Raw genomic sequence first — 9,590 nt, 5'->3', positions numbered from 1 at the left:
TTACCTTGCATCTCATTGTGTGTCGAACGCACATTTCAGTGCATCAATTTCTTCAGAAAGTGAACTCCTCTTTATTTATTTGTGCATGCAAAAAGGGTTCAGAAGAACTGCTTTCTTAAGGTCTGTATAAGAACAAAAAACAATTCTATGTAGGCTGCACAAAGAGAAAGGATTGGTTTGTAAATATGTTATTTAGTTCTTAAAAAAAGAGGCAGCTGTCAGTATTCTGTTACAAAGTAAAAATTGGCCCTACCTGGCTCTGCTTCAGTTTCCGATGTTGATGGTCCATTGGGGGGCACTAAACTGATAGGCTGCACTTTGGCAATGTCGGGTGTGCTGTCACCAGGCCCAAGGTCGATCGACAGCCTCACCAAAAGTCGAGTCCAAACGCTATAAAAGAAATATCTCATCATTTTGCTATCAGTTTTGTCATCTTGCGTGTTTCACACACGGCCGTCAGTGGAATATTTCGTCACTTGGATACTGAAAGAAATTCAAGCATTTTCTGGCAGCCAAGCTGATGATGATGATGTGTGGTGTTTTATGGCGCAAGGGCCACGTTTGGCCAAAGAGGGCCATGACAAGTGGTAATGTTGACGATGTATTATGGAAGATGTAACTTGGCTGTAAACTGGCCTAAAAATTGTCGCTGTAAAGTGCGTAAAATCTACGTGCTATAAAATTATGGCGATGACTAATGACAAATAGTATGAACATTAAAATCCATCGTGGAAGAATGATGCAAAATAGAAAATATATAGGATGGTAAAATTACTTGGAGCACTGCTGCCTCGCCAGAGCCCTTGAAACACAAGGGCCTAGAGGCATGTGCTATACGAAAGAGCTATCACAGCAGCATCCTCTGAAGAGAGGACGGCAGCCAAGCTGAATACACAGTAAATGGAGAACATTAAAGAGCAAATGCAGTTGTCGCATTAGATTGATCAAGTACAGCAGAAATGGAAAATAAACCAGTGATACTCTGTTGGCTTTGAATGCAAGAAACGTAAAAACAGGAACTTGCAGCCACGCCACATTGAATTTCCCGCGTTTGCTACACCTCACAAGCTTGGCATCGTCCGGTACTCGGGGATAGTAACCGCTTAAAATCAAGATGAACGAGCGTCGGCATAAATTAACAGGATACTTAACCAGGCAATATTGGCGCATAAAACAACTCACGTAGCCAAGCTACTGTCAATTACCCGATGACGCATCTGCGGGCGAATTCAAAAAGGAAAGAGTTTCACTTGTTTCACGCCTACTAAGCTAAGACAGAATTCGAGTTTCTCACTAAACTATACTGGATATTTACGCTCCGAATAAAACGCTGGAGATTTTGTTACGTCACATTGCATACGTATGAAAGTGAGGAAATTGCTTTTGTTGTATTCTGCCCAGACGGCATGCAGCAGCTACCTCTCATGGAACAAAAGCATGAAAGTGGTACTCGTGACACCGAAAACAAGCATATACAGCGCCAACGTTACGCCCCTTGGAGTTGGAACTAAGCACGATAAAGCCAGTTAGTTTTCTAGCTTTCATGACGCCATGAACACGACCAAACATCGAGCGAAACAACTCTCTAGTCTCGAAAATTATTACCGCTTCCATTTATATACTTATCGCTGCCACAAGCAAAAGTCAATGGGCTAGCTGTCCACAAGCCGCAGATTAGACTGACAGCAACATATTACGGTAACGTAAAACAATTTCCACGCTAACTTAGCAGCCGCGGTGTGCTCTAAATGCCAAAGTTCTCGTTTGCCGCTCGAAATTCACACCATGATGACGGGCACTGCATCTTTCACATGAAATATTGCACGCTTTGCGCCGGAGCTCAATAGGAGGGCGAAGGGCATTTGCACGTACCTGAAAATCCGCATGCCGGAAACCCGTTGACGCTTCCGAGAACAGGGCGCACAGCCATACACCCGTACGGCGGCTTGACTTGGACGTGAGGCACTTCTACCAAACATTTCACATGCGACATGCTTCACACCGATTGCGCGAACACCAAAAAATGACGCAGGCCGCATTGCGACGCCGAGCAGACGTGCATCCACCGATGAGCTGCGTGCGCGGATTGCAGAGAACAAAGCCATACAAAACGTTAGGCGCGAGAAGATGGCGGCTCTCGTTGCGAAGACGAAGCGAACGAAGCAATGACGCGCGAATGAATGTTGCCAACTGTTGGTTCCGCGTTATGCCGGCGGTGGTGGCTTTAGTGGCGTGTGTTGCGGCTGTCTAATTTTTTATTTCTTTTTCCCAAACAGTATAATTAAGATCAGTTATTTGTTTGAATTTTTAACTGTGTGATTTGGCATTATCTTTGTCTTTTTATGCTATTAAGCGGCCAATTAGGGCCTCCCAGGTTCGCGCGCGCCAGCTGCGCGCGCAAATCTCAGAGGCCATAAGACAACTCGTTAGGAGATGCCGTTCTTGTCGTTAACGTTTCATCATCGTTTCTTCAACTGAGATAGGTAGTGTCCCTTTTCCCGGGGTTGGGAGGGGGCGATCAAGACGGCATCGCTCCGCGGGGCGCCGAGGAGTGGCTTGGTGTTGGTTCTTATCGCGAAATTCGCGAACCCTGCGATTTTTTTTATAACGTAAGCATTTCTATACTTCTCCAACAAGAAAAAACATCCGTCCGTCAGTCCGTACCACACGATACGTTTCAATATAGAACCCGCAACAGCGAGTGAATTCACCTTCGTGCTAGCTCTCGCTTCAACGCGACCGAAGCGGCGAGAACACTGCGCTCACGAAGCTCTCAGCTCATGCCGCACTATGCGCTTTTCGCAGAACACTTTCAAGATAGGTGTACGCTTGCCTGTTTTCAAAGCGAAGTAAACGGTGCGAACACAGCGCGGGAAGGTTTCAGCAGTGGGCACACTCTGTCCACAATGCAGTTCGCTTTCAAGATACGGTTCGCGCGGCCGTGCCACAAGCAGCCGCCGCCGGAGAACGGTTGATAATGGTTCGACGCGGATGAGGAGGGCTAAAGAGCGATAACAGCTCAAAACGAACGGAACGTCACCAGCGCGCCTGGCCCCGCCACCTGCAGTACTTTGCTTGCGCCGCCGACCAGAGCAGCTCGTGTCGCCGCAGCGCTGTCGCTTATACTTGTCGGCTCAAGTCTCATAACATTGATAACGACATGGACTGCGTGTAGATGAGGAAGAGTCACAATGCTTACGCACACTTAGACAAATCCGAGAGGTGTTCCGGTGTGATTTTTTTTTTTTACCGGAAATGTACAGTCAGCGGTGGGACCCAGAGTTGACAATGCGTGTAAGAGGGGTGCCAAGCTTTTTTTTTTTGTGAGACTCTTGCCCAGCTCCCAAAGATCTGCTCAAGCTAAGACTTGCTGATGGCTGTATGGGTTTTTTTTATTGTCGCATGCCCTCGAACCGCCATAGATCCTACAGTGTAATGGCATTAGAGCAGTATTCACGTGCAAAGGGAAATGCAGCCGGTAGGCTTGCGGCCCGGCGGCAGCTGCCCTCCCGTCCCCCGTTTCCGTTGACAAGTTACAGGGAGGGGTCTAGAGCAATCTTACACCCTCTCCCGACAGTGGCGTAACCAGAAAATTTTTTCGTGTGAGGGGGGGGGGGTCCCAATTGGCCGTGGAGGGGGAAGGAGCGGGGCCATTGCCATAGCAGCGAAAATTTTACTGTTAGTGAGCGTTACAAGTGCCCGGCGTGCCCCACTTGGCTACGCCGCTACTAGCCCCCCTCCCTCCCCCCCGCGCAATCGACGCAAATCGAGCTATCAGAACGTACATGACACGCATGCATGACATAACATGAATGACATGCCGCGAAGCTAGCATGGATGTCGTCACGTCATCATCATCATCAGCTTATTCTGACGTCCATCGCAGGACGAAAGCTTCTCCAGCGATCTCCAATACCCCTGTCTTGTGCTAACTGGTTCCACGTGTCTTCAAGTTTCCCAATTCCATCACGTCCACATTATTCTCTGCCGTCCTCGACTGTGCTTCCCTTCCCTTAGCACCCATTCTGCAACTCCAATAGACCAGCAGTTTTCTCCCTTACGCATTGCAATGTCTGCCCAGCACGACTTCTTCCTCATAATGTCAACCAGAATATCAGCTATCCCCGTTCGCTCTCTAATCCACATCGCTGTCTTCCAGTCTATTATCATCATGCCTAATAATTTTCATTGCATCGCTCGTTGCGCGGTCCTCAACGTCTTCCAAAGCTTCTTTGGTAACTTCCAAGTTTCGGCCCCATACGTTACTAACGGTAGAAAGCAATGGTTAGCAGTAAGCTCCCTGGTCATGATTTAGTAATGCCTGCCGTAAGCTCTCCAGCTAATATTTTATTTTTGTTAATTTCCTTGATCAGAGGCCCCTGCGAGTAATTAACCTCAATAAACGTATTTCTGCGCAGGTCCTAGAGGCTGACTGCCGACCATGACATTCGTTCTCTTGACAGGCTGCGGAACATTACTTTTCTCTTCTGCATACTAACTCTCAATCAGACTTACTTTCTTCGGCAAGTTCCTCAAACGTTTGTTGCAAATAGTCTGCAGCGTTGCTGAGTATGCCAATGTCATCTACAAACCGTAAGTTGGTGAGCTATTTACCGTTAGCCCTCACTCCTAACCATTCCCAGTCTAACTGGTTGCACACCTTTAAGCATTGAGTGATAGCATTGTAAATATTTTGCTATTGATCATATGAAGCCTTTTGCAGATATCTGGCTATGCAAAGTCTGCGCGTTAGTGTCATCCGTTCGATATCAACATTCGTGGGAAACTTCGTTTTTGACCACTGTTCGGAGCCAGTGCGCTGCTGCCTAGGTGCCCCGATCTAATCATTCCAGCTACCTGATTCAAGCGCAGGTAGCGCGCGTTTCATGTACAGCCAATATCAACGCCTTAACTGGCAATGTTCATTTATCATATACTGTAAGCTTGTTCACTTACTCCCTTATAATTAGGGTGTAAATTAGAAAGACTGGGGGTGTTCCAAGGGTGTTTTCTTGTTGAACGCCCTTTTGCGCTGAAAAAGGGTGTTTCAAGGGTATTTACAAGGGGTGAAAAGATGAATACACCCGCACAACACCCATAAGGGTGTGAAAATTTTAAGAGTGTAGAAATGTACCTATGATAGCGTAGAACTGCTGTATATATAGCGTGTAATATTATAACAGAGCGGCACACGTTTTGAGCATTTCAGTCCTCGCTCAACTAGTGCTCACGGTGAACAAATGTATCGCTGTTTTATATATATTGCCACATCCTATATGGTCACCGCGCGTATGTGCCAGGCGACGAGAACGACGCTGAGGTTGCGCGTGAGTGGAAAAACAGAGACGACAACGACGCCCAGCTTCCTAGCCGCTTACCGAGTGGAACTGCTCTTGCCTCGCAGGGTTATGGCCTAGGATTGCATAGCTGTTTATTTTTCTCTTTTATCGCTTCTCAACAGTTTTGCTAGTCCTATTATTATTTAGCTAATCAGACCACGCAGATGTCCTTTTCTTCACCAGGGCCAGGAACCTTCCCCTTGTCCGTTTATATTCCTCCGCAGGAGTTACCTGTGGATCTATTTCTACGCAACGGCATCACATCAGTTCCTGTGGCTCTTGTCCGAACCAATAACGGAGTCATACGGATGAAGAATCCGAAAGCGATTCAGGCGGAATTGCGATTGGCGACGGCCCATTTCCAGACCATCTCTGAGGTCCGCCAGTTTGGCAGAGGTGGAGTCCTCTGCTTTTCGGCAGACCAGTCCTGTGTACAAGACCTGTTAAAGTGTTCGCTGTTTGCCGCCAATCCGGTGAGCGCATTTATTCCTCCCCACTTGGCATGTGTGAAAGGGCTTGTCCGCGGCGTCGACGTGAACATGACACCGACAGAGGTATTAGAGATGCTTTCACCCGCGGGTGTTTTTCAGTTTATTGGTGTGGACGTACGGTCGAGAAAAACAGGATCCCTACTGAGTCGATCATAGCCACGTTTGCAGGGACAATTCGACCCTCAGAGATAAAGGCATGGCTTCTAATCTACAGAGTGGAACCTCTGTCCCCTCGTCCCCTCCAATGTGTGAAATTCTGGCGCTACGGACACACGTTAAAAGGATATAGATCTGCTTCCAGATGCCGAATTTGTGGTGAAGAGCACAATGCTAGCGAATGCAAAAGCAAGGAAGAAAGGTGCTGCCTTTGCAATGACGCGCACCCTGCAGACTATTCTAATTGCTCAGCAAAGGCACGGGAAATTGAAATTCTGGAAATCATTGAACGAAGACGTTGTTCGCGTAGAGAAGTCGTAGCGGAAATTCATGCTAGGAGACAGGGATACGCCGGCGTCACAGCCCGCCAGGTGACAGCAACGGATGCGTCTCTTTCAATTTCTATTGCTAGTGCCATCGAAAGGGCAATAGAAAAATCTATGGAGCGCCTAGCTGGAAACCTTTGTGAGTCCCTGACACAAATTCTAACTAGCCAGATGGCGCAGATATTCGCAACAACAACAGTAGTTGGTATAACTTCGCGAACTGCTGAGTGTCCACCTACTTCAAACGAGGAAGTAACCGCCAATTACACGTCGCAAGATGCCCAAATTGTAATCACACCAGTCGATGTTAACTAGACCCAATGCACAGGCTCCAACGATAATACAGAGGGCGCAGATGAAATGGACATGGATCCTCGATCGTTAAAACGATGTAGGTACCATTTGTCTAAAAAAGCTAGGATTCTAACTCAGGCAAAGACAAAAAAGTATCAGAAAGACAGCCTTACCAAGGAAGATTTCTTAAAGGAAAACATTTTAGGCAAGGCAGAGACTTAGTCCATACTTACGCAACCATAGGTCTCCTCAAAATTATTCATTGGAATTGCCGATCAATTTACTCAGCAGCAACAGATTTATTGTATCTATCATCGAAATTCTCCCCGGATATTATTGCTTTGCAAGAAACATGGCTTTCAGTACATCAAAGTTTTCAATTGACGAACTATCGATCTTTCCGACTGGACCGTCCATCGAAGGGTGGAGGTTTAGCTTTCTTTATCAATAACAGACTTAGCCTTAAAGCAAACATTTCGTATAAACATATGTCCCCCGAAAGTGAAATTCTCGCATTAGATGTAACTATACTAGGGTGTCTACCTTTCTCGTTAGTAAACGCATACAGAACACTCGATGTTTGAATTCAGCAGTGACTTCATGGTGCAAGGACAAAATTCTGGTTGGAGATTTCAACTCCCATCACACGTGCTGGGGCTTTCGAACTGACCAATGTGGCAAACGCTTGTGGGATTGGACAATAGATAATAATCTGTGTTGTCTGAACTCTAGAATTCCTACATATATTTGTAAACAGTCCCGCTCCGCATTGGATTTAAGTTTCGTAAGTTCGTCCTTCACTAACTCATCCTGGACAGCCATGGACTGTGCAACCAACAGTGACCACTTTCCAATAATGGTTGAAATTGCTTGCCCGATTATGCCATCGTGCTCCCAGGTACGCGTATTTGTAGATTATAATAAATTTAAATCCGATCTTAAGGTACATTTGGCTTCTCATTCCGAAGAGCAGGAAGACACCAAGGCTATGAAACTTTGTGCGATAATTAAAAGAACATACAAAAAGGCTTAATTCAGTGTTGCATCTGCAAAGCAAACATCTTACAACCCTTGGTGGAATACAGACTGCACGCGAGACCACCGACGCCGACAGGCAGCTTGGAAGCAGCTCCTCTACAACCAGTGCCCCCAAAATTGGTTTGATTACAAGTTTCAAGCTGCAGTATTTAAACGTACAGTTGCTAAAGCTAAAGAGGATTATGATAGGAAACACTATGATTTCCTTTCTAAATCTAAAAACAAAAAATCGTTGTTTAGATATATCAGATATCGGAAAATTCTGCCGTCGCCAGCTAATATTGATTATGTCAATCTGTCTCCCGATGAAATGAGAAAATCTCTTGAACTCCTGGCTAAAGGCTTGGAGAGTAGATTCACGTCATCGATGTCGTACAATTTGCAAAAAAGTAGCCCCATCCTTAGTGTATACTGAAGTTACATTGCCTGAATTATCCCAAGTGATTCGAAACTTACCTTTGTCAGCCCCTGGTCCTGATGGAATTACCGTGCACATGATAAAGATTTTATTTGTTCTATCTCCTGGAGACCTTCTAAACGTTATAAACTATTCCTTACACAAAGCCTGGATACCTAACGATTGGAAAGTAGCTAAAGTAATCCCGATACCTAAAAAACCAGGACTAGGTTATAACATAGAAAACATCAGACCTATTTCTCTTACTTCCAATATGGTCAAAGTCATAGAGAGGGTATTACACTGCCAAATTACTATCTGGATGACGGATAATTTAATATTAAGTCCAAATCAAATAGGCTTTAGGTGATGATGAAAAACGTTTATTTGCTCTATTTTGCAGTGATTTTTGCGGCATCAGATGGAGTCCTCCATCTTCTCTCCAGGGTCGGTTCCCCTAGTCCAGGGCTCCGCTGAGGGTAGCTGCCCTGCGTGCACGCCTTACTAGTCCTCTTTGGACTTTCAGGATGTCGCTGGATAGCATCCTCTGCCACTGTTCCGCACTCGGGTTATTTATTATGGCTAGCCCTTCTGTTTTCTGGCAAGCCCATGTGGTATGGTATAGAGTTGGTTTGTCTCCACACCATGGGCACTTGCTCTCGTACTGCGTGGGGTAGATCTTGCTTAGCATGTTTAGGCACGGGAATGTTCCCGTTTGTAATTGTCGCCATGCTACGGCGTCTTCTCTGTTTAGTTGTTTGTGAGGGGGCGGGTATTTTCGTCTGATGCCTCTGTAGAGCTAATTGCTCAATATGGTGTGCCCATGCTGATTTAGAGAGCCGCATCCAGCTTGCCCGGAAAAGGAGAGAATATTCTGCTTTGATGAAATTAGATATAGCTAAAGCTTATGACAGCGTCGAACATTCAATTCTACTGGATATTCTGCAGCGTCGTAATTTCCCCAATTATATAACCGCGTGGGCGGCAGAATTTTTGCGATCAAGAGAATTTTATTGCTTCAAGGACGGATGTTCTTCGTCTAAATTCAGACAAACTCGCGGAGTTCCCCAAGGATCTGTCCTATCCCCACTATTATTTAATATATTAATGAGCTCTATCCCCACTTGTCGGGACTTGCACGTTTACGTGTATGCAGATGACATTGCATTTTTTGCTGCCGACACTGACATTAACACATTATACCAAAAATTACAAAGATACATGAGCATGTTAGAAGTATGGCTTCAGACAATTTGTATGTCATTAAACGTAAGCAAAAGCGCCATTTTAGTGTTCTCGGTCATAGATCCGGTTTCAATTTCTATAACTCATAAGCAAAAACCCATTCCACAGGTTGAGTCTCTAAAATATTTCGGAATCACATATAATGGAAAACTCAACTGGAGTCCACACATAGAGAGTGTAGCAGGTAAAACACAACGTGCTTTAGGTATTCTGCGCAGAATGAGTAACCGGAAATATGGACTACGTAGGGATTCATTGTTGATTATTTATAAAATGTATGTGCGCCCCATATTGGAATTTGGGT

Source organism: Dermacentor albipictus, unplaced genomic scaffold (genome assembly GCF_038994185.2).
Source record: "Dermacentor albipictus isolate Rhodes 1998 colony unplaced genomic scaffold, USDA_Dalb.pri_finalv2 scaffold_11, whole genome shotgun sequence".
Lineage (NCBI taxonomy): Eukaryota > Metazoa > Arthropoda > Arachnida > Ixodida > Ixodidae > Dermacentor > Dermacentor albipictus.
This window is presented reverse-complemented; position numbering follows the sequence as displayed.